The following is a 26,842-nucleotide window of genomic DNA, read 5'->3' as shown; positions in this document are numbered from 1 at the left end:
CTTGCTAGCGGCTTTGATTTTTTTCCATCTCTGTAAAGAAAGAACTGGAACTGTGCTGCAAGACTTTACGTGACTCTCTGCCTTCGTGCTGAGGAACCTCCTGTGTGCTGTATGAATGTGCTGGCTGCAGACTCTTTCTATGGACTTGTCAGGCTTCCATACAGACACTCTTGAACTTTGTCCTGTGACATCTTGTCTGGGTAACCTGTTTGAAATTCCTCCTATATTTTGTTCCTGCATGCTGACTGTTCACAAGACCTTAATTCCATATCTGGTGCATGTAGCCTTGGTGTTGTGGCTCATGTTAATTGATACTTTCTGACAAGGGCCTGTGTATCACAGAGGACGTCTTATTTGCTGGGGTCTTTTTTTTGTCCTTTTGTTTGACAAAAGACCTTTGAGATAGGAGCTTCATAGCATCTAAAAAAAAAAGATTCAGACCCATAAGCAAAAGGTGTAGGTGTTTCTGGGCTACAGATGTGAAATGCTAAAATGTTGCTTTGCCTCCTTTGAAGGGATTTCCTCCAGTCAAGCTTAAAGAAGCCCAAGCACACAGAAACCCTCTGTATGTTGACAGATACAAATTGATTGAAGTTGAATGATGATAATATGCTATTTGTAGATATACCCTTTCTAGACATACCTAGTTACTTTGCTTTCCTGGTGAGGTAAGCCTACACCAGTGAAGGTCACATAAATTCTAGTTTCCCTCCTTCAAGTAGGTACATTATTGATTATACTGAACTAGCATTCTGATAGCTAAATCACATTAAGATCAGTTTCATGACAAGATTTTAATACCTTTTATTGCAATGGTACCATAAATATATATAGGAAGTACAATACTAAGAAAACCCAATCGCCCCCCCCCAAAAGAAACCCAAACCCATTTTTCCCTTAAAATAGACAGATTTGGTCAATATCTAAAAAGAAATATCAGTATCAGTATGTTACCTTTTTTTTCTGAGAACATATAAAACAAATTCTTCCGTGAGTTTAAATTTGTTTAAATGAAATCTTCTTTTAAAGAATTATAAAAATTAAGTTAACTTTTTAACTTGAATTATGTTTAAACATGAGAAAATTCTTCTGTCCATCAATCTTGATAAATGCTACTGGTGCTTTGTACACAGTCTATACCCAAGGATATAAACCATTTGACATACCTGTGTCATAACTGCACTTCTCTAAAACTTTGATCAAGTTCTTCAGGCAGCTGTTCTGATTAAAAAAAACCCAATTACTTTTGAGGTGTCTTTATGATGAAGAAAACATAAAACATGTGAATGTAACCAGAGCAGTGAGGGGTTACCATACAACATGCAAGAGTCAGTCCTTGAGGTATAAATCAAAACGAGTTGTGGATCTTCCAAAAATGTCTCTTTTGCACAGGCAAATCCAAACCATATAAAGTGTAAGGCTGTCCTAGAAGTTTCTACTTTGATGAGCTTTCACCATAATCCAAGTATCTTGCTGGCTTGCTGTCTGCACTGCAGACTCCAGGGCTTTCACACTCTATGAACTGGGCAGCTGCTCCATGCATGTTGCTTCGAGCTGGGGAATTCTCTCACACTTCCAGCTGTGGCAGCTGCTAGGAAACCAGTAGATCATGAGATGAACATCTCAATAAAAGGAGCTGGAGGTGTTCTCGCCCACTGCCTGCTAACTCTGGCGACAGCCAGTGCACTCGGGCTTTGGGAGGCTTGTTGCTCCCTCCAGGAGTGGGGTGTATTGCAGGATTTTTGTAGCAAATTCTGAGTCCTGACCAGCTGCCCTAGGAACTACCACGTTCAGCCAAGCAAGCTGGATACCCTGGAAAAAACTGTTCAGATGACAACATGTGTTGACATGAACCATTCTTTTCCATACTAAAAAAAAAAAATCAGGAAATGTGCCATTACTTGTGAGTTGCATCTCATTTTCATGCCTGCTATTGGGGGTGTGTTTAACACCTGTATTCTCTCTGTTTCTGCAGCACAGGGGTAGGAGATCTGAGAATGTCACCTGAGATCATACAAAAGTGTAGCGGAAAATTTTGGGAGCCTAGATAACCTGAAGTGACAGCATTTGAAACAAGTCACAACCAGACATAAACAAGCACTTGTGGTGGCTTGTGTCCATCAGGTTTTCTACTGCATCTGGTTTCTCCAGGAGGGCTCCTCCTGTCCTTGGAGTCTTACCTTGCTACTGGGGTTTGTCAGGAGCTGGCAGGGGCACTTCAGTGCTTCAGCCCCAACCTCCTTGTACCTGCAAGTGCAAATGTGTGGCAGGAATGTGCTGCAGACCCTGATGAAGCTTTGGATTGTTTCTAAGTGTAGTTAAAAAAAAAAAATTCCCTGAGAACTGTAAAAGACGCAGCTGGACTGCAGCAGCAGCTTTCCATGCAAGCACAGTATCTTATTTAATGGCTGTGAGCATTCCTTGCAGTATATGGGTGTGTGACGGGAAGAAAATTATTTAACAGTATCTTTCTGGACCAATTTTAAACAAAAAATGAAGGTTTTTTAGCAATTAAAATATGTGTTGCCAAAGGACAAAATAACTTCCGGCATTTATCCTGCATCCAGATGTAAAATAAAGATGTTTTTTTATGTAAGGCTGACCTGTTTCTGTGTAGATAGTGTTCAGTTTTGCAAGAACATCAGAAAGATTTTTAAAGTATAATTTTAAATTTGGAAGTCCTTTGAGGTTAAGCATTAAAATGGGAGACACTGATCTGTATACCCCTGAATATAAATATTATAAATAAACCAGTTATGAATACTTTAGAACTATAGGGATTTCTTAAATTTAGTTTTATTTTTTACAAGCATGCATTTCAAATTCAACTTTTCACTTTGTGTGTGTGTGTGTATATGTCATTGCCCTCTACTGGACAGATTTAGAGTAATTTTTTGAGCAATGCTGCCAGCTTGCTTGGAGTCGGGTTGTTACTTCAGCACAATCGGAAGAGGGATGCCTTCACACTCCAAGTATTAAACAAATATATGGAAATATCTCTGTAAGGTGGGTAGGTTTGTCTTTGTATTTTGTGTGTTTAACCAGTAGTTTTTAATTTTTAATTTGTAAACCCTGATGTTCTGAGGTCTTTATTTTGTGTAAAGTTGTTCAAGATAAGACTGCTTATCCTTATTAAGAGCAATCACTTACATGGGATGGATGTGGAAAATTCTCTTTTGTCTTGGTAAAATCTCCCAAAAATTTCATAAAATAAAAGGATTCAGAAAATTACGTTGGCAGTGAAAATATAACTGTAATGGGCAATGTATTTGTGTTGTAGTTCATGGCTAGGTCAATGTCATATATTCTAATCCTTAAATTTTTTTTTGGATTAAATGTTAAAATGAACAGGATTAGAATGGGTAAATAATTGAAACCAACTGTCTCACTGCTTTCACATTGCAGTTGGGAGACTTACTTGATCCTGCCTTGTGCCCAAAGCCCCTGTTTACTGGCAGCTTGGGCAGGATCAGCTCTTTTTAGGTTAGATATTTTTTGCTTTATTGGTATCTGGCTTTCTGCTGTTAACATGACCTTGCCTGGATGTGGTATCATTTCATACTCAGCAGGGACAACTCTCTGATGCTTTGAGGGTTTGGGTTCTGAGTTTTTGGGGAAAGAGAGTTGCAAAATGATCACACACTGCACCTCCCATTTAGTGAGGGCTGCTGCAACATGCAGCTTTTCATACAGGACAGGAAGAATGGGTTTGGTAAGAGTGGAAGGAAAGTGACAGCTGCCACTAGTGAGTGGCACTTGGCAGGGTATCTTGTTTGGGGATGCTTTTCCCTCATCTGCTCGCCCAATTGATAGCTGTTCTCTTCTGCGGCGAGATGGACATCTGTACCCACTAAATATGTAGAGAGGAGAGGAAAATATTGCTGCTGTCTCCAAAGACAGTAAAGTTGAATTTTTAGTGCAGTGACACATAGAGACTATTTGGTTGAACAGAAGGAATGATGAAAAAACAGGTAATATATTATACGAAAGGATTTAAAGTTGGGAGGGTGGCAGGCAGACACAAAGAGGGAAGCCCCCTGTTTGCTGAGTGAGCACCTACTAGTGGAATTCCACAGGGTCTTGGGCCTCCAGCAAGTAAAGTTTTTATTTTGACCTCTGGTGCAAAAGCTGGAAGTAACGACCAAATGATGAATGATGGCAGAAATTTGAGAGGTGCTGTAAGCACAGAGGAGGGTTGGGCTGTCTCACAAAGAAAAATGTACTATCTTGAGGGCTTCAGCAGCAGTAGAAATGGTGTAAGACTTAGTATGCAAAGGGCAACATCAAGTTTGGAGGTTTTTCCTGGTCCTTTTCACATTAAGTAGATATGTAACAGATACAAGTCTACAGGCATAACTGTCTGAGATACGGTAGTCAGCATAGTCCACTTTAAAGTAGAATTTGATTTTAATAAATATAATGGTATGCTGCTGACAAACTACAGTGACTTGGTTTGTAGCAGATTTTAGGACTAGTCTTTGGTCAGCAATGAGGTATCATCTTTTGAGTCATGTGATTTTGTGCACGTCCTCTTTATTTAATGACTCTTCTTCAGTTATGAGCACCAAACACAGTAGTAAAGAAAAAGGAGATCCAACATCTCACTGATAAAAGAGACATACAGTAAAATGATACACAGAATGGAAACTTTACCTGGACTTTGTACAATCCTTGCTATTTTCTCTGAAGTGTTTTAGAACAACAGTGTGCTCTTTATGGCTGGATCACTAAGAAACAGTAGGAAATGAGACCTGAAGAGAAGCAAACCTGCACTGAGTCAGCTGTAAAGTGACATGCAGATGTTTCCAGTTTCCTTATACACACAGTTCATTAGAACTTGCTTACATTAAGATATGTATCATTGTGCACTTAATACTATCTAAACAGAAACATCTAGGCAGAGCTTAATCTCCTTGACATTTCAGAAACAACTTTTTTTGCTAACATTTGAGGGTGTGATGAATTTGGATATTCAATAAAACAAATTAGCATAATGGTTTGCATACAGAACACGGATCACAAGGCATCAGGTTATAAGTGAAACTCATCTGCATCTAGCCAGGAAGCACTATGTTTGTTTATACAACCCATCTCCCTCACTATCAGTGCTCTAGCCCTTACCATGTTATGCCATTGAGAGAGAGAATAGCTTGAATCAGTCATGAGCTATTTTTAGCTTACATTTGGCAAGGGATATGGTCAAAAGAAAGAGGAAATTAAGGGTAAGAGGAAAAGTGGTGTTGTCTGTCTAACTCAAATATTTGAATGCTGTGTGGTGCTTATTAGAGGTAGCAAGAGCTAAGAGGGGATCATTTTTACCAAAACTCACAATGTTGTGGATATGACTGAGGTTGATGCTGGAATCTGGAAGAGATTATCTTGATTTATTATTATTATTATTATTATTATTATTATTATTATTATTTTAAATCATACCAGCATGGGATGCTGAAGTGAAAGGGGAACTTGTAGACTAGTAGAATGGTTTCAGTACAATACACTTTTCATGGTATGTTGGACCGCAGAGACAAATGCTCTATACATCCTGAAATTGGAAGATGCCTCTAAGAGTGAAATGGGGATCAGGAGGGCAGGTAATGGCTGAAAATATGCTGAACAGCAGAGATGATTTCTGCAGATAGAACTGTGATGATAAAACTGTGACAAGCTGATGGTTATTTTCATATGAACACAAAGTAATGGAAGGATCTTCTTTTTTGGTGACTCCCATTGCTATCTCAGAAAACCAAGCTAAATAACTCCTGCTTGTCACAAATGGGAGACAGTAAGGCTAGGAATGTTCTCAGGACATCAGAGGTTCATGAGGTGTGGGAATATTTTTTCAAAAATTTACCACCTGCATGCCTGACAAAATTACTTAACATCTCTTGCTGAACAGAAGATATGTTAAACAATTTAAAGATAACTTACCAGTTTCACTAGAAAATGTGATAACTTTTCTCTTACTTCATGGGCTCAGTGAACAAACATGGGACTACATCATTGCTGCAATAATTTTTGAAGGAAAAGAATTGGGATTCAGTAGAGCTTCAGAGTACATTGGAGAAGCCACATAGCAGGAGCAGTTAGGAATGGAGCTGTCTCAGGAAGGAATCAGAGTTTTGGACACCAATGGAGCCTATCCAGACAAAGGTATCCTTTATGCTGTGAGGCTGGGCTTGACCTAAAGCAAGAAGAGATGGTGAGGGTCCTGGTTACAGCAAAGGAGTGGCTTCAGGGTACTGGACATAGTGGTATGGAGGTTGAAATACGTGCGAGTTGCCATTTATGAGAGGTGACTAAACACAGAAGGCAGCTGGTTATTAAGACACTTGGCAGTTTGTTGAAGGATAGCTGCAAACATCTTGAAATAACAGGGTCTTCAAATAAACCATGCTTTCTGTCCTTCTCACACAACATCTTAAGTACAATTTGAAAATATAATTCTTCCACCTAAACTTTGTGTTTCTTAGGCTCCCTTCACAGAAGTCTTGTTTCTTCCAGTCTGGAAAATACAGTACTGTGCCTGGTGGAGGAAGAACACAAGGAATCAGTGTATATAAAGGAGTATAAACTCTTCAATTTTGATGAAATAATACAGTGTCTGTTTGCTGTGAGAAATTCAGTCATGAGTACACTGGGCAAAATTTTCTGTCCGTCTCCCATTTACTAGTGAGGGATGTCACTACCTATTTTAAATGTATATCTCTGTTTTTGTAAGAGCATTATTCTAACCAGTGTTAGTTTGTTTTCTTTTTTTCTAAATCACTCTAGGGAAACTCAAGTTCATGGCCTGAGTAAAATCTTAATGATACATAGAAAACATGTTCAAGTGATAGGTCCATGTAATCTTCATTAAGTCTATGCTGTAAATGCCAAGAAATCAGAGTCACTTCAAATAATTTAGATTAGGGTCTCTTTGAACTGTGTGGCTTGTTTCAAAGCCAATATCCTGCTTTTGCTATGAGCAAGGAAATCCTGCCTATGTTAGTACAATTACAGGCATGCTTGCCAGGATATCAGCAAGAAAGCCTTTTACATTGACTTGGATTAGAGACCACTGTCTATCTTTAAACATTTTATTTATCTTTATCTGCAGTTCCAGGACTCTGGAACTTGCCCTGTTTGTTGGTACAAAATATTTAGTGATCTTGCAGTAACTCTGGGGAAGAAACTTGTTCAACAGGATTTTGGATGGGACTAACCATATATGCCACAAAGAAATGAAAAGCTGGAGTGGCAGAAAGGAGCTTTTAATTTTTCTTTCCATAGATGAAAAGCTGGCAGAGCCATTATTTTATATGCTGCTGGAATTCTGTTCAAATACTGTAAAAAGACTGCCCTGAAGACTTTGTTGTTGTTTTAAACAGGCAAGAAAAGCCACTTAGTTAACGCACTAGACCTGTGCATCAAAAGGAACTTGAGTGTCCTTATTCCTGCTTCACAGCTCAAGGGACTGAACCTTAGGGAAGTAAGCCTGGCTTGCCCAAGATAGAGAATTGGATGGAGTGGTAGAACTGGTTTTTTACCCTGAAGCAACATCCAATCTCCTAGAGTAAGGCAGCAGTAGCAGCCTACTATTGCTAGGTTCTTTTAAAATTATGGGAACTTCATCACCAAAGACCTGCTCAAGTCAAGCTGTTTTAAAGTGAACACTTTGAGTTTAGTTAGAATAATGTGATAGAGTCAATCCAGACTAGCAGCTAATATAAGTGTATACCAGAATTTTATTTTTTTTCCTAAATTGAAATGTGCTGGAAAAGACTAAAGCCAGTAGCAAATTTCCTCTCTGTTCTTCCAAAATATTTAATGTATGAAAAATCTGTGAGGAAAAGAGGTAAGGGTGATAGCTGTACATGAACTTCTATTTTTTCATCTGTTGTAGTTTTGGAGCGATTTTGCATAGTGTTTGACTGTAAATTCAAATTTAAAGTAAAATTGTAGTGTTGGTGTCAGCAATAGTTATTGCTATGGTGCCCCTGTTCTCTGAGATTATTTTCTCACTTATTTGGATTTTTGGGTGTTTAGGATCTTTATGCTCTGCATCAACAGATTTCAGATGAGGAACTGGCTGCAGTATTTTCCAGCAAAATCTGTAATGATTTCTTTTGTATGATTTTTATTTTGGTAATATGCTTATCTATTCAAAAGTTAAGGTTCCCATAGCAATGTTAACATGGCCACACTGCACATATGCAGCATTTCCAATAACTGTTAATTTATGCTCACTCTGTATCTTGAATGTTGCTGAATTACTGTTGCTGTGGGAACCTAAACTTTTGAGCCTCCTGACTTCTTTGCCTAGCTTAATGCCCAATTATAAAAATTTTCAGTGTAAAAATGGTGGTAGCATTGAACTCCTTTCTTAATTTCTTGAGAACTCTATATGTTAGAAAGCAGTGGTCAAAGTTAAAACAGATTTTGAATGTATTTTCAAGTAAACAGTTTAAAATTTAAACTTCTATCTAAGGTAGCTACCTAGAACAAGTAGCATAATAGCTGCACAGTCTGGGGTATGCTCCCAGCTCTTTCAGAATTCAAGTGCTGCTACAGCTGCTGGTACATCCCTCTACCCACATTAACCTCAGCAGGCAGAGTGTAGACCAGGGCCATCCCTGGCAGCAATTTCTGACCATGTGAGTGGAGAGAAGGTGTTCAATGACATGGATACTATTCTCAAATCATGTGATGAAGTCCATCTACCAGTGATGGTAGCATGATTTGTAAATCACTTTGTAGCATGATCTGAAAATCACTTGATGTATTTGTAATTTACTTTATTGACTCCTCTCCAAATGATTTAGGGTAACTATTAGCCAGAGTTACTGTAGGTGAATGCAGGTTCTTCTTGAAATTAAACAGTAGGGGTCTCCAGTTGTGCAATGACAACTTCTGCACTGCTCCTTTCAAAAGCATGATGATTTAAGGATTCGCCTGTATGAGGAAAATTGATTGGCAGGACTGTTCCCTTCTAACTATGAGGGTATAATTTAGCTGTTCTAGAATAACTCCCACATGTGGATCAAATATTCCAAAATAAAAATGATTTTATTCTATAACTATTATTTCACTTTGGAAATGGAGTAATTATCCCAGAATAAAATAATCACCCTACTTCCAGAGCAGAATAATTATTACAGAATCAGAGTTGCTTATTTTGGACTAGTGCATGAGCACTGAGGAGCTGTTAGGAAGAAGTTATTCTACTATATTTGCCCTCCTTAGTGTTCACAAGCAAGTGAATCCTGCTGGTCATATTGTGCAACTGGTGGCCTTGAAATTGCGCTGGGGAACATATGTGCTGCAAAGAAGAGTCTTCAGTCATATAACCTGAAGTTCCAGGTTAAAAAAAACCATCATAATCTAGAAGCTCTTTGAGCTCCAAGGGTGTTTTTAAAGGTTGGCTATTAGTACAGGTGATTCCAAAATAGCTTATTTAAATAATGTGTCCATTACTAACATGACACAGGGATTTGGATGATTTTTAACACTGGAAGCCTTGCTGGTGGGGCTTATCCAGGGCCGAAGGGCTGGAGATTGGAGCTGCATTCAAGTGAGAATGAAACGGTGCCTGCAAAAGGTTCATGGGGCAATGGGAGGGAATACCAAGGGGATAGGTGAGTTTGCTCTTTGCTAGGGTCTTCAAATCAGAATATCTCGGACCCTAGTCCTGCCCTGGCCACACTGGGCTGTTCTTCCCAGAAGAGGATGAATGGTTGGGTCCTGTGGGAGCCATGCCAGGTGGCAGGTTAGAGGTGCTGGTCTGTGGCAGGCGCAGGAAGTCTTGGGATGCCAACGTTTGAAGGAAACTTGACATATTTCCAGAGTCAGTGTAGTTCACTGGTGACGACATACAATTGCTGTCACCTAGGAAATGAAACACGTTCCCATGGCAACCCCAAGGCTGTGTTATTACTCAGCTTCAAAATGTTGACAGTTGGAAAAAGGCCTCTTCAGATATCACCCCCCGCCCACCCCAAAGGATTTTTTTCCTCCTTAATAAATGCACTTTATTATTTAATCTGAAACAGTCAGGGGAAAGGCATATATTTAACTCAAGATACTTCATGGAAATAAACCTTTAGAAGAAAAAAAAGCAAGATGCTTTAGACACTTAAAAACTCCACTGCCTCCCAGAATAGTTCCGAATCCTGTGAAGGTAATTTTAATGAAGCGTATGGCACTTCAGTTGGCTTAAATCATCAGTCAGCTTCTGGAATTTTTTTTTTTCCTGATTCTTTTAAATAGTTTGAATCACTCTGAAAGTCTCCAACTGTAAACTGTAGCTTTGTTTTGTAATCATATAAATAACTGGGAACTGAAACCTTCATTTTATGGTAGTATGAATGGAGACACACTTGCTATATGCTGCCTTCAGCATTTCTTCAATTTTTTTTTCCATTTTTTTTAACGTGGCCTGATTACCTGTGCCCTGCCTTTGTGGGTACATTAAGCTTCTGACTTTCTTGCAAAGTTTGTTTCCATATGTTACTGGTAATGCAGACAAAGCATTCACTTGAGACCATATTTGTGTTAGCTTTTGCACTGTGTGAACTGCAACAAGCCCCTTTCTTATTCTGTCTTCATTCTCTTATTTATATAGCAAAGTAGATCTTGGCTTGATTTTTTTATTATTTTCACTTATCCTTTGACTTCTTGATCTCTAGAGTTAGGAAGATCTCATTCTTTACCATTTTCCATTACTTGGTAGGTTTCCACTTACGCTTAGTATCCACCTCCAGGTAGTTATTCATCCCCTCAATCTGATGCCCCTTAACACAAGTCCTCATAATTACTGAAAATACAATTTTGGAATTTATGCCCTGGGTACCTCTGACTTGGAGAAGTTCCAGACTTCACATTCAAGTCCCTGACATCCTCGATCCATCTGATTGTACTAATAGTTTAGCTGAGCTATTGGTTTTAATTGTAGAAATCTGTTGTGGAGTTTTTCTTTATATTTCCAGTTAATTTTATACAGAGATCTCTTGTGATCCTTCTGTCCAAAGTCATAGTCTATATTTAGATTTTCTATAATGTTCTTACTGCTCACCAAAAGCAAATCTAAACTTGCTTTTCTTAGTGCATCGAATAGCTGAAGAGGTTAGAGTAGCTGATTGTCATCTTTAGCTCCTTAATTGTATGAGAAAAATGTTCATCATTGTTAATATTATTACTCCTTGATAATGCTGTTGAATAAAATCTATCATTTTACTGTGATATGTTTTTATTTCACTGTAAAATACTGAAATTAAACTTCTGATATAGTCTGGAAGAAAGCAATCCAGAATAGCTCATGATCATCTGCTTGCTGAAATTTTCTGTGCTCGATGTAACTATTACAGTTTACATGTAGTGCCACTTCTTTCTGGTTCAACTAGGAATCAGTAATATATGAACGAAAGTAGGTGGTGATTCCTCTGCATTGAGAAGCTTATGTGGACTGTTGCAATGTTTCACTGTTTGTGCTAAAACTAACCACAACTAAACTTTAAACAGGCAACTTCTCTCTTGCAATTTGAGGAATGCTTTATCTGGAAAGGTAAAGGTATTTCAGTACTTACCTCAGTGTTAACTCTGCTCATAAGGTTGATATTGGCAACACTCCTATCAGCTGCTAATCACTACCTGACCACCATCAGGTAATCTCTTGGCTGTGAGCTCAAGTCAGCTGACATGTTGTGAGGTTGTAGAGATGAAATGACAGATTTGTCACAAGGCCCACTGAGATGGATTTAACCTTTGCAAAAAAGGTAGTAAATCTTGCCCCAGAATCTGGTTGTATTTTGATAGCATAACACTCAGGGATGATTCGAAATAGATATCAGGTTTCTAACTACCTCTGGAGAGGTCCTGGTCTACTGGTGCCTGCTAAGCTTTCTCTGTCAGGCACTGATCAGAGCTGCCTGGGAAGGTGGAGTCACGATGCAACAAAAATAAGAACAGCACAGATGCAAGGTGTATTACCCTCTGGCAGGGATATAAATGCAGATATCTGCATCTGTTAAACACAGATTCTAGGAGGGATATTTTTTTCTCCATTGTTCATTACACCAAATAAAGTTCAAAATATTTGAATAGAAGTCAGATATTTGAGGAGTGATTCAGGGACCAAAGCACAGGCATGCATGTAATGTGGTTTTAGATTTCCTGTGGTACCCCAGACATTGGCAAAGAGATGGCAGCTAACATGTGGGTTTATGGGAGACCCACCCTCTTCTAGGGCAGCAGCTGAAAGCTAGACTGAATACCTTATGACCTCTAAAATGCTCCTACATGCCTTAGTTTAAACACCTAAGTTCCTCTCCAAACAGCTCTAGGCTTTACCCATTGGTGTCACTGCTCTGTTGGACATTCATCTGCTGAGTCCATTCACACAAATGACTGTGTGTGTGAAATCTGTGCTTGCAAGCTTCATTTTCCGGTCATTTCCTCTCAAACAATAAGATTTTCTAATCCTCACACATGAGTCCTTCCTGTTCTGCCTGACAATCCTTATTCTTTCAAAGAAAGATCCTTCTCCAGAGCTCATTGGGGGACATGAGAGATTATAAGGTCCTCTTTGCTGACCTTGACAGAAGGGGAAGGGATTAGAGATCTAAATTTTATTTTATTTTTGTAAGCTTCCTCAAGAACGAGGACCTTTTTTTTGTTCTTCTCCCCACTTTGGCTTCTCTACCTGCCCCTCATGTTTTCCATTAGCCTTTTTTTCCCCTAGGTCAACATCCTGTCTCTGGTTGCTCTATAAGGTATATCTCCCTAAGCCTGTGTAATCATTGAAGGGCAGAGTGTCCTGCAAGCTTAGCAGGCGGTGCTGTTTCTGACTAGTGAGTCGTAGTTTGCAGACTGATCATGGTGAAGACCAATAAGATACTAGAGAACAGGGAGATTAAAGGGAGGAAAAAAGGTTGCTGAGCAACAATGTGACATAAGCACGGTAGCTATCTATTTTTACAGCAAGAAGGTTGCAGAAGACTATAGGAAATGTTTATTCTTTCAGAACCTTATTGATATTTGTGGGATAAGAATGGCCTGAAGGGAGGAAAGGTTGTACATACTGGGCTAGTGGCTGTGCACTTGTAATTGCCTCATTGTACAGCCAGGAATTGCCAGCAGATTCAAAAAAAACAGGCAAGTACAATGGTTATCCCACAGTTTTTGAAGGAAAAGGCCATTGCTGTATCACAAGCAGATATGGTAGAGAATGACAGCTGCAGGTAACATCCAGAAGCCACCTTCCCCCCATGAATCTGATATGATTTTTAAAAAAATTTTTTAAAAAGTTTAAAACGTATGAGCATAAATTTCCTTCGTCCAGCCAAAATGTCTGCCAAACAAACTGCTCGGTGCCTGAGACAAAGGCATAAGCCTTTTTCCCAGTTTTTCTTTTCACATTCCTTCCTAATCCCCTAGGAACAATTTTGCCACACGCATACCCCACCCTCCCTCCGATTTTATGTCCAGTGATCACACTATTTATCACGCTCTTCTAAGGAGACAGCCAGGAGGGAGTGTCAAGTCTTGCTGTCACCATGCAAAGATCACAAGTTTGATTAGCTGGAGTCCTGAAATCAGAGTGAGCCATACCAGTTATGGCTTCCTCAAATGAGGTTCATTGATCTTTTTGGGAAGAGGAGTATTGCAAACAATTGGCATAGCCTATAACTTCAAAATATTGATGATTTACCAACTATCGTAGCATGTCTCTTGATTAGTTTGGCATCAGGCAGAGAAGCAAAATGGTAAGGTGGGAAGAAAGCAGAAAAAATTATAAGCAGAAGCAGATGTGGCATGAATTTAAAAAAAATATTTAATCTAAATTTACTATAAAACTTTTTAAACTTCTTGAAGGTTAGAGAGAATAACTTTGCATAGTGGTAGCATCCCTTTCTGAAGCCTTTCCTCACTAGAAAATGTATGAATGAGTTCCTCTCAAACTAATTCATAATTTTCCATTAAAGATGGTTCTACAAAAATGATATTAAAACCTTACCCTGTGGCCCATTCTAAAAATGTTTTTATTGGCTTTTGAGGTTTTCTTTATTGTTTCTTAGTCTTTATAATAATGATAAATATAGACTTTCAAATCTCAGCTTTTGAAGTCTACATCTCACATGAAGAGTTGAAAATGTCACTGTTAGATTATTTGGTGCTTTTTTCATATACATTGTCCTCTTTTCCTTGTCTTCTTTTTGAGCTCCTCATTGCTGAGAAGGCTTTATAAAAAAATTTGAGACACCAATTGTGAACTCCATGCAAGATATATACACAATTTACTTAATTTTTAAAAAAGTTTGCCCTGTGGCAAGTGCCCTTAATCAAATGAACCTGTCTACATAAAACATTTTGCATGCATTTTTAATGTACCTGAAGCACAAAGAGTACTTGTCTCTTGAGATGATTTTTGAATTTGTTTACTCTGGCTTAGTTTTTATGGATGCCTTTTTAATATTAACACATTTAAGCAATATAATCCTACTCAATTGCAACCTACTGTCATTCCACACAAATTTGTACTCCTTCTCAATTTTGGTGATTATTATTTACTTTGGATCAAACAAAACATCTTGTCAATTGCAGAGTTAATTTTTGTAACGGCATCCCATATAATTTGTTTCCCTTAAACAATGTTTTTGTAAATGTCTTTGACCTGCTATAGTGTCGATTCATGCATAACTGTCTTTATGTGCCTGAGAGCATGTGTTTTTCATGTGCATTTGGGAACTTGCATTCAGGAACTAGTCCTTTTGTCTCATAAATCTACTGTAATACTCTTATTTTGTCTCTAGCTTAGCTATTTTCTTTATATTCTAACATTTGCTGCCATCCTGTGGTACACAGAGAAAGGCACACATACACAAACAAACGATTGAGTAACATAAATGGAGAGAGTTTAAATATACAGAATGGAGGAACCTGTAGAGGTCTTGAGAGGAGAAAACACAAGCAATCTTCACTTCTTGCTAGTTTGAGCAGTGTAGTGTGCATCTCTTTCTCACAGATATCAGAAGGAAGGCCTATGTATCACAGCAAGAATGAAGAAAGGTTTTAGGTAGTTCCATTGAAGGAAATTCCGCTGAGGAAATCTGAGGTTTGGATTTTTTAAAACTGGGAATTCTTCTTTAAGGAAGAAGAAAAAATTTCAAACCCCTTTCCTCCTTACTGCTTAGCTATCACATTGAAAATTTCTTTTAGAGCTGTCAAATGTCAGATGCTTGAAAAAACTGTTCCCAGTGCTACAGAGAAGGAAGCTTTATGCAAAGGCTGCTTATCAGGAAAGCTGGGGTCTTATACTGGTTTGATCTGCAGTGATGAGGAAAAGCTAGAGCCAGTTTTTGTGACACACAGAGAAAGAAGGTAATGACATGCTTTAGATTACCTGGTGTCTTACTGGCTCACGAACTTGCATTGATTGTGTAAGATCCAATGGATATGTCAGACACTCCTCTGGGTCTTTGTCTTGTAGGACTGTTAACTTTGAGAGTTAGATGGGTACTCTTAAGCAAGATAGAGAGGAGAAACGTTTTCATATTTCTCTTAATAAAGTTCACCCAGAATCTGAGACATGTTCCTGATGAATGGTTTGGGTCATTGTTGTGGAGGGCCTTGGTTTTAATAAACCAGCATAGTCTGATGACAGACCTTCACATCAGCTCTAAAGGTAGTGTCTATATTCCTTTATAAAAATATTTCACCACTGTATGTAGCACTTACTATCTGAAACAGAGTAAAAACCTTGGAGAAAAAATGAAGTGGCTCTTCCTTTTCTACCTTTGCTCACCTGCTCCCTCTTTGCACCTCCTGAGAGTCCAGCCTTCAGCCTGGTAGCTGGGACCAGCCTGGAGAGGACTTCAGAGGTCTCTTGCATACTACAAAGATCAGAGGATCTCTTCATAACTCCGGGTCAGCTTATCAATCAGTCAGCATTCCCCAGTCCACTAAAGCATTTTGAGGCTAATAAATAGGTGGAATATGGGTTCACACCGAATGACTTCATATATATATATATATATATATATATATATATATATGAAAAGTGAGATCAAAGATTTCTGGAGGTTGACAAAAAATCCAAAACACACAAATACTACTGCTCTTAATTTAGGTATTGAAGGTAGCAGTTTTTGCCTTTCCTAGGGCAGATATACTCAGCTATGTACAGAAAAGAGAAATCTTGTTGAACTGGACCTAACAGTGTGAAGAAATGGGGGTAAGTTTGACCATAGAACTGCTTGGCTCTACTTCCCAAGTTTATGTTACTTGACACTGGTATTTTCTGATAAGATTTGACCCCTTAAACTACTTGGCAATCTAGGTTTTTTTTATTTCTCTTTCCTTCTTGCCCTTTCAAGGAGTGAGAGATGGTGAGGGGTTTCAGGTTCTTTTTCAAAGTAGGAGGCATTCAGATTTCCCCTTTTCCACCAAGAAATGAGAAATGAAAATGTATTTTTTCTCTAGTGAGGACTGTTACAGGTACTTTTTGCTTCTGAGCTTAATGGAAAGTTGGATGACATGGCTGGAAAAGTTTTGGTCTTTCCATTCTTCTAGGTGAGAAGGATGGAGAACACAACTGATATGAGTTCTAGCAAAGATTTTGTGATGATGTAAACGTTAACAGTCCTGCAGAACACCCAAGGCAGTGAGACAGTGTGGCAGCTCTCTAAGCAGAGTGATGAGTAAAAGCATTTCAGGAGCAAATTCCCTGGAAACCATTTCAAAGCATATTAAGGATGAGAGGGTGATTGGGAGTAGTTAGTATGGATTTATGAAAGGCAAATCATGTTTGACCAGCTGGGTAAGTTTCTATGATGAGATGACTGGCTCAACAGATGTGGTTAGAGGAGCAGATGATGCTTATCTTGATTTTAACAAGGCTGTTGAAACTGTCTCTTATAATATCCTCATTGACAAGCTGATGAAGCACAAGCTAGCTAAGTGGACAGTGAGGTGGACTGAAAACTGGCTGATTTCCTGAGCTGATGGGTTGTGACCAGTGGGATGAAGTCCAGCTGGAGTTCAGTCACTGGGATTGACACTGAGAGAATACTATTTAACATCTTCATTAATGACCTGAATGATGGGACAGTGTGTCCTCAAGAAGTTTGCAAATGACACAGAACTGGGAGGAGTGGTTGATGCATCTGATGGTTGTGCTGCAAGTCAGATAGCCTGGAGAAATGGGCCGACAGGAAATTCATGAAGCTTGACAAAGGCAGATGCAAAGGTCTTGAGCCTGGAAGAGCTCTCATGCATCAGCACATGCTGGGAGCTGACTGGTCAGAATATGGCTTTGCAGAAACAGACCTGTGTTTTGTGGCAAATAGCAAGATAGACATGAGGCAGCAAGGCACGCTTGTGGCACAGTCAGCCAACAATCTCCTGGGCTGCATCAGGGAAAGCAGTATCAGTAGGCAGGGGAAGGTGATCCTGCCCCTCTACTCAGCACTGATGAGACACATCTGGAGTACCAAGCACAGTTCTGATCTTGCCTCAGAGAGGTGTGGACATGCTGGGGGTGAGTCCAGCAAAGGGTCATACAGGTGGTTAAGGACTTGCTTGGGGCATTGGACATCAGAGAAGAGACTGAGAGCACTGGGACTGTTCAGTCTACCAAAGAGAAGACTTGGGCTGATTAATGTCTATACATTCCTGATGGAGTAGAGTAAAGAAGATAGAGCCAGATTCTTCTCAGTGGTGCCCAACAGTATAAGATGCAATGAGCACAAACTGAAAGACAGGAACTGTTTAAACATAAGAAAAACATTTTTTAAACTTAAGGGTGATTGAACAATGGTGTAAGTCGCCCAGAGAGACTGTGGAGTCTCCATCCCTGGAGATACAAAAACCTCAACTAGACACAGCCCTGAGCAACCTGCTGTAGCTGACCCTGTTTGAGCACTGGGGCTTGGACTGGATTATCTCCAAAGGTCGTTTCCCACCACCAAGATTCTGTGACTGCTGAGATGAGCAGCAGGAAAATGCTACTAGGCTACCTTTCTTCAAGGAAGGAAAAAAAAAAAAAGAGTGAGGGATTTTATGCAGTGTAAGGCACTAGATATGGGGCTATTAAGAAACAGACTCTTGTTTGATGGGAGAATTTGCTTTAAACAGTGTCTTTTCATCCTAAAGCATGTCTTGCTTTCTTGTACTTGCTGCAGGCATTTCCTGCCACATTAGTAAAGCAGAACCCACAGATCTCCCTTGGATCAGCAGCTCAGAAAGCTTCATGAGTTTGGTAGAAAGAGCATGCATAAAATATAAGTATGAAGCATCCTAATATATCCTGCTACTTGTTCAAGGGTAATTTTTTTGTTTGAATTGGAATAGGCTGAAAGTGGCAAAGGCTAATGGTCTGTGTCCAGGGAATGTGTGCAAAAGACTGAGGATCCCTGAAAATGGAGCGTGGGGTGTTTATTGTCAGTGGGCACCACCAGGCCTAGCTGCTCCTGCCCAGCCCCCCAGAGCCATCAGTCCCTGCCCCAGCGATGCTGCAGCTGCAGCAGGGCCCATCTCCAGCTCCCCACAGCCCTGCCCCGCCCCAGCTCCCCAGCTTGTCCCAGCCTGGGCCCAGCCCTGGCCGCCTGCACCCAGCTGGGGTGGTGGGACAGGCCCCTGACAGATGCCATGGGCATTGTCCACCTCCTGGGGCCCTGGTAGTTGTTCCACCACCTTTCTAGAGATGTTCTAAAGATGTTTGTCAGTGTTGTGTTCATTTAAAGTTAATACTTCCCCAGGGTTTCTCTGGGACCCAGGTCCTGGCCAGAGCTCTGGCAGACAGGCCAGTACTAGCACCCCTTGTCACAGCAGAGTCCTTGGGTAAAAACTTCTAAACTTTACCTACGTTGCACTGACTTTGAAAGACACTGTGCTGGAATCAAATTAGCAAATATAATGTGGGTACCTGGAGAACTCTGTTCCTTTTATTTCTGTGACAGAGCCTTGCTATTAAAATAGAATAATAGATGTGCACTAGGTAGTGCATTAGGAGAAAAAACAATGGGTAACTAACTTCTGAAAGGCTATAGATAGTGCATTAAATGGTGACTTTTTCTCACTAACTTGGGTATATTGTCATATGTTAATTAAATGCCTGGAAAAATCTTTAGGAGATAATAAGAAGATAATAGAGCATAGACTTTAATGTAAATTGGAAGCATTACGCTGTATATCTTCTTCTGTCTTACTTTTAAAGCTCAGTAAGAATTCTTAGCTCAAACAATTGATCTTAATGTACTGAAAAGTAAGACAATTTAAAAGTAAATTAGAGAGTTGAAAAGCAATGTTTCTGAATTCAAGTGATTTAGTCTGTCTTCATTGTTTGAACTCCCCATTTCCCACTTGTTTATGTATCATTTCAGAGTTTATATAAAGGCAATCCTTGTCCTAGCTCATCTTGTCCCACTGGGAAAAATCAGATCTCTTATGTATTTCTTTGTTCCTCTTTCATGCCCCTTTTTCCTTCCCTTTTGGAGGTCTGCTTCCTGTGGTTTTGATGATGAGTGTAAAACCATAGTCTATGTGCATTCATGCAAAGGCATTGGAAGGATGTCTGCTATGGCCATAATGAAATGAATTCTGCTATCCTTGGCAGGAAGATGAGAGAGGGACACAGCTCCTGATTATCCTCATGGCTGTGCTGGCTAGGGTTTGTCATTGTAAAGGCTGATACTTGCATTCCAGCAGGGCTTGATCCTGTGAACCGCACAAAGGAAACTCACCATTCATCTTTGTCCTCCTCAACACTAATTGAAGAGAGTGTGCTTTGCTCTGAGGAAGAATACTGGGCCAAGCTCTGCTGCCCCATCACTATTGTCTTATCTTGTAAGACTGGATATTTGTTTATGTTAGATCTAGATAATAAAAGGTGCTTGGAGTGCATGCACAGTCTGGCCAATATATTAATTGTATAAGCTCCTGAACACCCTGATGCTCTTGCCATTTTAACATCTCGTGTGGTCCTCTGAAATCCTTCAGCAGAAGAATACATTTCTCAAAGCACAGGGGAACTAGGAGTTTCTTTTACTTAAATTCTGATGGCACTTCATTTCTTTCTTTCCCTTTCTTCCTTCTTCCTTTACTCCTGGAAAGAGAGACTTGACACTGTGTTCCCAGCTGTTCAAAGCATTAAGTTTAGAAGGCAGTCCTGGCTTTCTGTACTAGCTGCAGTATCCTCAGTTAGAAGGGACTAAGGGGTCTCCAGGATTCTTTTTCATAGTTAGTGATTCATGCAGTGTATGGAAATGCCCCACTTGAAATCCCAAACAATTTCCACGGCAGTTCAAAGTGTTGTCATTTACTGTATCAAATGTAAAAATTTATTTCCATGATGTCCAGAGAGTGTTGCAGCTTGGATCAGAAAACAGGGATCCCCCTTTTCCTGCGTTATAGGATAGTTATTTTCTGCAACAGTTTCTATCTGATAAATGTTTGCTGGTTTTGCCTGGATTTGGCTTAAAAATGAAGCAAAATTGATGCTCTCTTTAATTTGGAAGATAGCATTCACAGGAGCTGCTTTATTCTGTACAGCAGCAGTGGTGGCTGCAGGCAAAGAAAGACTTAAATTTTACCAGATTTTCTCATTCGTCTACAAATCTCTCCAAAGGTGCTGGTGCTTGTCTGAGACTTTGGGATTGTGGCTTAAAGGTATGTGCAGCTAAGCAAGAGCGGTTTGTACTACTTAAAGGTTTGTGAGAAACCCATAGAAATTGCAAGTAATTAGGACTTGTAGGTTGCCTTTGCAATCAAGATGTTACATCGGTGGAAATACCAGCTCTGGCAAAAGAGTTTCCTTTTCTGCACCATTATCAGTGGTTTTGATGACACTCTACACCAAGCAGAGGCTCTGTATAGGCAGTTAAATGCATAAGTCACATCAGTTTTTCAGAAAACTGTGCCTTAGGAGCTAAGAATACTTCATTTTGATGTACAGAGATTTTTCTCTCATTTTAAAAATATCTAACCATTAAAATAACAAATTAGTGTTTCCTGTTCGTCAGCCATACTGTGATACTTAAGACAGGCTGAGCTCCCCTAGTGCTCAAATACCTGGCAATGCAGCTTTCCAATCTCCAGTTCAGGACGTGTTTGTGTACAAGAGTAACTGATTTCCTGAAAAAAATTCACTGAGAGTATATATTTATTGTTCCACTCCTGGCATCTAAATAATCTTAAAATGAATGGGCCCACTTTTTGAAATGTGTATTTGCTATGAGTTTCATTGTTTCCAGCCAAATAGCTTTGTATTAGAAATTGTAGCAGACAGAAAGGCAGGTGGGAGGGACAGCACCCCAATCTGTATTTCTCCTTTGGATCTTCTGTGCTGTTTTTACCTCACTGATGGATAAGAAAATTATATAGCTGAGATTATATAGTTATACAGCATTTTTCCTAAAAACAATGGACATAAACAGAGCAAAGTTAAATTTCACAATTTCAATTTTCAAAAAATTCTGTTTCCACCTGGATAAATTTAGCTATTTAAGTTCTTAATTTATGGTCCACGTGAAAGGTCAATTCATTGCAACACAGGTCTTTAGAGTACTAAAGATCCCATAGTAACAATATGTGGAAATACTAAAAAAAAACAAACCAAAAACCCCAATTTACCCATCGAGTTGTTAGGATTACGTGATACTTTGGCTGAGTTACAATGTGTTCAGACCATCAGCCTGTCTCCCCTGTTACAGTGAATAAGCAGCACTGGCAATTATACAGAGGCAAAAAAAAAAGTAGCACTAGGAGCAAGGGTGACTTCTGGGACAATAATTGGTTTGTGAAGAGGTGTTATCCATCTGGTTTTTTTGTGACTGCAATCTATAGCTAAATTCTATATCCTGTCCCAGAGAGATGAACACCCAGGTTCTTCTTATATCTCTTTTGAAGATATGGACACCTGGAATATAGACATTTACAGTGGATTCTAATGGTTTGAGGAACTTATGCGTGTACATTGTGAAAAACTATATGTGATTCACCTATAGAATGGGAAGAGCTGTAAAAAAAAAAAAAAAAGTTGACTTCTGCTTGGTGCCAGTAAATTTCTGGTTTGACTAACAGGTTGATCCCAAGCAGTACTGAGAAGAGCTTTGCAACAGATTCTTTTTAGAAATTATGTTTAATAGATACAAATAGTTTTATGAGTTGTCTTCTGTCACAAGGGATGTGCTTTTTATGTCTATTTTTAGCAATATATATACAGATCTGACATGAAGCTATTGCTGATATGAGTTTTCTTTCATTCCTGCTAATATCAAGGTCTTCTAAATCCATTGAAACATCTTCTTTAACTTTTAAATTTGTAGCAACACATCAACAAGTATACTTAACTATTAGTCACATTACATTTATTCATAGGAGCAGCTTTAAATGATGGAACCAGCAGAAAAAACTTCAGACTTATGAAATATTTGAGTATATGTATTGTATCTTAGAGGGGACATTAGTTGGTTTATGCTGAAAGCCCCTAGGGGCCCGATATGGGATCAGGATGCTGTTGCTGGTGGTTTTGGAACTGTGGAAGTCTGTACCATTCTATGACTGTATTATGTGTTTTTATACTGTTTGAAAATTACTGAGCTAAAAAAAAAAAAAATCAACCATTCCCTCAATATTCAAAGCGTCCTTTTCAAATAAGGAATATTTACATCTTTGTCTTTCCCATTCTTTCAGTTTATTGTGTTTTACTACTTCCTCAGAATGGAATCAATCTGTGAAGCTATGTTAAATCACGTTTTAGAAGTGGCTGATACTCAAAATGCACAGCTAGAAATGGCAGCAAAATCCGAGCAGATAATGAGCGACATCAAGTTACATATTGCCCTATAACAAAAGAATGGAGGTGAAGTCAGATAGTTGGGAAAAGTATTGTTTCATCAGATTTTGCTAGGTATTTCCTCACTTTCTCCCCTTTGTCCTCTCTCTTTTTGAAAATAAATTTTTATTTTTTGAAACAGGAGAAGAGAATTGACAGGGTACTTCACCTTTGTCTTTCACTCTAATTTAGCAGATGAGATAACTCACATGTACTGTATCCCACAAGTGTATCCCACAAGCTCTGTTTACTCATGATATCCTAAATGAGATGAGCTAACTCATGTAGCAGTGAATTCAGCACAGGGTTTTACCTGCCCAGTTTTAGCTCTTTCCAAAAGTAGTATGAGTATGTATGAACACCATAATGAACTTTTGCCTGAAAGGTGAAGCACCTTCTTTAACCAAGAGTACCATTTGCGTCAGCATGGAAATTGGAACCTAACAATGTTCATTTTGCTATTTCCTGCAGGTTTTATTGATTCCATTTGCACAAAATCCCATTCAGACTTCCTAACAGCACTGTGAATTTCTCCAGAGGGAAAACAGGAATTGTGTTGTGGTCACTTGTATAGCAGTTTGGTTGGTTTTGCTTTCTGGACTCTTCTCCCTTACTTGGGAATTGGTCAACAGTATGCTTTCTTCTGAAATTAGATTAAGAAATTACTTTTCTAAGACAAAGTCATTTGGTATACTACAGGGCTTGTTTCTGCCAAAGTATAGCTAGATATGCCAGTTAACACAATTTATTTTGAGGAAACCTAGTGGCTGAGGAAAGTAGCTACTAGGCAGCTTTTTTCTTTTTCTGACTTTTTCTTAGCATTTAAACTAGTCCCCACCAAAGGACTGGTTATCCCAAAAGCAAAGACTGTTCAGGTCAAGAAACGCTCTTTCTAAAGAACCTTTACTTCTGCTGTGGCTCTCCTACTTGGGTAGTACTTCCTCTATGTTAACCTATTGTCTGAGCCAAAAGGAACACCAGTTGCTGCTGAACACGAGACAAAAAGTCCCTTTCTGGTGGAGCTGATGGTCCTCAAAGAGTTGGAGGCCTGCTGTCAGGGAGATCCAAGCTTTCAGACTGTGCTCCAAAATTATACACCAAAATGATGCACTTGCTGTTTCTTCCTTTGCTGAATTCTTTGCTACTTTCAGTCTCATCTAGCAAGGAACAGGGCCACGCAAACATTTAATTAAATGGTCATTGCCTTCTCCAACCATTATTTTGAGAGTGCAAGTATATTTAAGGAATAGCCATTGTCTAATGGCAGAGCTGAGGAGTGTGGCCCTGCAGAGGGATGAAATCTGTTCAGATTGTATGTGACACCAAGGTTTTGTGAAAGGCAGGGGGAAAACATTTGAGTTTTGGGGAAAGCTGAGAAAGAAAGATCAGCATATCTAAGAACTAAGCAGATTCTACCACTTTGACTGTCACTTCAGCCATGTTCAGACAATGCTGTATCAATTGCCAATCATGTCATATCGGGATGTATTTCAGATCATAATGACAGAAATCAAATGTAGAGCTATACTGAAATCACCAGCTGAGATTCTGGTTTAATGGGGAATCAGTACAAGGCTCACGTTCTGAAATACCACATTTAAAGCACCAGAAAGATTCCCTGGCGGATCCTCTAGCTCTGGGAGAGTGAAATATGAGTGAACCTGAGTGCTGTAATTTTTTTCTTTCTGCAGGCTGCTCATTGTTTTTTGCATCACCACTGCAGTGATGACTGCAGAAATATTCTTCACACTTTGTGAAGAACACATTTACTTCAATGCCCAAGGGGAGAATTTTATTGAAAAACTTGAAAAAATAATCTAGGTATCTGTAGAACACAGAAAATGTGCATACGTGTGGTGAATAAATAATTCACTAAATATTTATGTGTGCATCTCTTAGCAGTTTAAAAGCTGAAGGGATGAGGAAGACAGTATGTGGTTTGTGGGGGTTTTGCTTGGTTTGGGTTTTTTGCTTGTTTGGTTTGATTTTTGTGGAAATATGCCTTTTGAATATATCTCCACAAGTGTTTTAGAGATCTATTTTGATTTGTCTGTGCTGTTTCATTTGAACAGGACAGCTACCACACTCCTTTGTATAGATCCCTTTGGAATTAAGAGAGGTTTCACAGTTAGAGGCTATGTAGCTCGCTTAAATGAATACTGAAAAAAAACCCCAACTGCCTCTGAGGTGAAACTCGATAAAATCTGTTGGGCTCCTCTTGTTTACTTCAATTGTCTGTGGACTGGAAACATGAAGACATGAAATGCAGTGAAGAAAAGCCTCAGAGGAGTCCTGAGGGCTTTATGTCATGTCCTACCATGCTAGTGATGAAAGACAAAGGCTTCTTATTTGCATGCATTAATTTGCTAGCAAAATAGAAGCTCTGCAGCTAATTAGCATATTTAAGGACAATCTACCTGGAAATCTGTTTGGGGGTAAGGTGGCATATCCCACTGTTTCTTGGGAAAACAGTCACAGTTACTAAATGCCTCTGCTATTTATTAGTTACTATGTCTTTTAGACTGCTCGGTGATTACAGTGGAGCATAGCTCTATTGCCTTCCTATTGGCCAGCTGAAAATATTGCAGAGCAAACTCTTGGAGGCCCTCCTAAGGCTTTGTAAACCTCCTTTGTACCAGGAGCTGGTTAAGCAGAGCTTTCTCTTAACACCTTTCATCTTGAACCCTCACTATGAAATTCACCTGATCCTTTTTTTTTCTCAGTGCTTCACTCAGCTGGAAAGGAGAAGATGAGCCTTAGATCTCTATATTCCTTAAAGGGGGGAGTTGAGAATGGAGAGGAATCAAGTGGGTGGGAGTAAGGAGGGGAGAGATCTACAAAATGTAACACCTGTTTTATTGGTGTGATTGAAAAACTTCTCTGGAACATTGCCCATGCAGGCATAATCAATCTGAGGCACAAACCAAACTGTACAGTTGACCTGATTAATTCCACTTTTCTTTTATTTTTGTATCTGGAGGCACAGACTGAGAAACAAAACTAAAACACGTGAGGAAAGCTAATACAAAAACTTTATTTTTCTTTGTATTTTCCTTTATTGATGACTTTTTTGTCTTGTTTGCTACCACAACGATCGCTATACCTTAGCTTGCTTATTATTTTTGATAAGTTAAATTGCATCTCTTTCAGTGATGCTCTTTCTAAGCCTCATTAGTTCACAGCCTAGCTTGTGCATCACATACTCTACAATCAGCTGATGAGACAATGGTGCCCATTCTCTGCCTCCGCTGTTGTGCTCTGCGTGCCAACTGTGTGCTCACCTCCCTGCCTTCCTGTGGACACAGGACCAGGAAGCAAAACTTGCCAAGATGCTCAGCATAAACTCTTTGTTCTTCAGTTCCACTGAAGAACTGAACTGTTCTTCAGTTTGAACTGAGGCTGGCTTCACTGCTGGCTGTCATTAGCAGCTGTGCCCAGCTGTGAAAGTCCAGTGTGTGGATGCACGCACTTGGCTGCTGAGAAATTGTGGAGCCTGGGTAGGGCCCTTAGAAGTCACTTGGTGATGGTTATCTGAGGGAGAGGACTGTGCATAGCCCTGTGTAGCAGTGATATGTACCAGCACAGAAGAATCCAGTCACACTTCAAGCTTAGTTTCTTAAGGAAGCTGCGCTGCAGCGTGTCTGGGTCTCCTCCATCTGCTTTCCTTTTCCCTCTTCTCTCTCTGACTTTTGAACTCTCAGGCTAAATTTAGTCAAAGTTTGAAAAGGGATAGAAGTTTAAAATAGAATTAGTTTTGCTACTTTCCATTGCAATGCTGATGGAAGATAAAGACCCAAATTAGTTCCCAAAGAAAAAAAACCAAAAATTAGGCAAACTTCAACCTTGTGATATTGTATTCAAGAGCCTCCAGGTGGTCAGTCCTCCCATGTTCAGACCAGTCAGTAAACAAATACCTAAGTCCAGCGTAACTGCAACACATGTCATCTCTCATACACAAGACATTAGGGGGTTTGATGTTGTTGTGTGAGAAAGGTTTAAAGGATGAAGAAAACAAACCGACTGAAAATTAAT

At 39.4% G+C, this 26,842-nt stretch overlaps 1 protein-coding gene across 11 annotated transcripts in view; it reads left to right on the top strand.

The window, feature by feature from the left end:
* The window catches only part of PDE10A (phosphodiesterase 10A), a 390,743-nt gene that overhangs the window by 68,978 nt on the left and 294,923 nt on the right, over positions 1-26,842 (top strand). The gene's annotated exons all lie outside the window — the stretch shown is intronic.

The sequence above is a fragment of the Aphelocoma coerulescens genome, chromosome 3 (assembly GCF_041296385.1).
Source record: "Aphelocoma coerulescens isolate FSJ_1873_10779 chromosome 3, UR_Acoe_1.0, whole genome shotgun sequence".
NCBI lineage: Eukaryota > Metazoa > Chordata > Aves > Passeriformes > Corvidae > Aphelocoma > Aphelocoma coerulescens.
This window is presented reverse-complemented; position numbering and strand designations above follow the sequence as displayed.